The 2,556-nt window shown below is 35.8% G+C and overlaps 1 protein-coding gene across 2 annotated transcripts in view; it reads right to left on the bottom strand.

Moving 5' to 3' along the window:
* LOC117117354 (EF-hand calcium-binding domain-containing protein 7-like) overlaps positions 1–2,556 on the bottom strand; it is a 25,032-nt gene that overhangs the window by 540 nt on the left and 21,936 nt on the right. The gene's annotated exons all lie outside the window — the stretch shown is intronic.

Below are 2,556 nucleotides of genomic sequence, written 5' to 3'. Positions count from 1 at the left end.
TATATATATAGATATATATAGATATATATATATATATATCTCAAATCAAAATAAAATTGCTTGCCATACTTTCATTGACATTGGTGGAATCTGCACGGTCCTTTCCATATCATCAACGTTACTGATACAGTTTTGACTTTTCCCACAATCCAGCTTCACTACAGCACGGCTATTGGTCTACAAAGAGGATAGTTTCAAATTACACGTTTAAAATCTTATTATAATAGTTTACAGAAGTTTTCTGTCTCAATTCTTAACTATTTGAGTGTATTCTTTTGCACAGCAAGTTTTTCAGTGCTAAAGCGGATGCAGGATGTGGCGGTTCGGGGTGCGTGTGAGTCCACACCACCTCAGCCCCTATCATCGTTGGGGCTGAGGGTACAAAATCTTCAGTACGTGGACCTCTAGGTGCCTGGAACTTGCACTATCATACCTTAAAAATGTTTTACATTACAATTATTTTTCTTAATACAATTTAGGAGGTCACGATCGCACCATCTGCATCTCCCTGCATCTGCTCCAGCAGTGGGTGGGCAGGTATTGGGATGGGAATGGAGGGAAGTAAATGTTCTCCTGTAATATGCCACTAACATTTAAATATATCACTATTAGCTTATACAATTAATGGATGGAATTTTAAATCGATTGAAAAAATAAATATACCAATACATCTATCTATTAATCAATCAATTAATAGCACCTTTTCCACTAATTAAAGTGCTAAATACAAAAAAAAAAAATAACAGTACCATATTTTCAACACAGCTGAATTTACAATACTGTACTGTCACCATTATCAATATTACAGTTATTGCTATAACAATTGTGAGCTGTTGCTACAAAATGAGTCTTGTGGTACACTAGGAGAATTTGATATATTCAAGAAAATATATCAGAAGTGATATTTTGAAAAAAAAAATAGAGTTTCGATTTTTATGGTAAGTTTAATATGTATATTTCACAGCAGAAAAAGTTTGGAGATGATTTTCCTTATGTAATTTACCAGGGCTCGATTTAGTACTAGCCCGGCGTACAATGTCTAGTAAAAACCGCTCCGGGCTAGTCTATTTACTCCTCATGTTGCCCGGTTGTCTAGTGGAGAATTAGCAAGAAAAACATTTTTAAAAAAAATTTTAAAAAAACACGGAACTTTCGAGATAATCCCTGCACAAGAGGTACCGCAGCCCAGAGAGAACACCCTAGCTAGCGTTCAGCTCTCCACATGCGCGAATGTTGAATTAATAAGATGATCCCCAAGTCATTCACCAACCACTACAGGATGGCATGTTATCTCTCTCTCAACAGAAGATCGTCTGATCGTTGAATCGGGTTAATTTAGGTACATTAAATTTAATGTACCACCTTGTATTCATATTATTTTCTCCTAATGATATTTATAAAATGTTCAACTTTTAATAATTAAGTAATTCAATGCTATAGGAAGCTAGGCTAGCCTAGGCCCTGGGTCTTGTTTAGGCCTAGGCCAATGTAGTCTAGCCTGGAGCAAGATTTATTGCCATTGGTGGGTGAGTGACTTGAGACCTGAAGATTTAACAGATGCATTGGTTTGATTGATTTCTGGGCCCTTTGTTAAATATTAGAATGCCGACATTATAACCAGGGAGATGCAAAACATGCTCATCTGTCCCTGTTAGTGTTATAACCAGAGTTGATTTTGCAGCATGGGAGATTTTTTTAATTTATTACACTAATATGAGGGGGTACTACTCAAACAGCAAAGCTACAATATGAAATTGCAAATCAACCTTCAAATTTAATTGTCGCTAATAAATATTTTGAAACAAAATGTTTTCCTGCCTGTGGGCTAGTAAAATAGTCTGTGGGCTAGTAAAATCTCTAGTAAACTAGCCCAGTGGGCTAGTTAACAAAAAAAGTTAGGGCAAGCCCTGGTAATCATGTTCTTGAAGCACATTTTGTAAAGTTTTTTTTTTCAGAATTGATAGGAAAACCAACACAAAATTCATCAGTTGTTTATCTTTAGAGGTGATCTTCTCTTAAGTATGTTTTACAAACATAATTCAAAGACTAAAATAAGGCTTATATAGTCATCTACTGTATCTAAATATATCAATAAATCGTTTTTTATTTTTCGTACCAAGACTCATTTTGTCTCGACAGTTCACAATTATTATTGGCTTTACCTGATTATCTATAACAACTGTTACACGGCTGTCTCCTGTGTAATACAAAGAATTTAAGTCCTTGCTCAATTTATTTATCTGTATATCCTCGGTGGCCTTCACAGATGCACAAACAGCCTTCTCTAAAGCACGCCCTCCCGATTGAAGCTGAAGCACCTTCAATCGCCCCCGGCATTTTTCAGAGTAGATGTCAACTCTAAAGGGGCTAGCCTAAAAGAAGAAAAACAAAAATAAACATAGTGAAAAGATTAAAAGGAAACCACAAATATAAAATAGAATAAAATAAACACAATATAATGTAGATCCCCATTCCGCAACCTTTTTAGCCCACGACCCAAATATGTCGAGCACTCAGAAGCGACCCATCGAACCCGACGTCAATAAAACATCCGTC

Source organism: Anneissia japonica, unplaced genomic scaffold (assembly GCF_011630105.1).
Source record: "Anneissia japonica isolate Jap-2015-1 unplaced genomic scaffold, ASM1163010v1 scaffold287725_len345208_cov150, whole genome shotgun sequence".
NCBI classification, from domain to species: domain Eukaryota; kingdom Metazoa; phylum Echinodermata; class Crinoidea; order Comatulida; family Comatulidae; genus Anneissia; species Anneissia japonica.
This window is presented reverse-complemented; position numbering and strand designations above follow the sequence as displayed.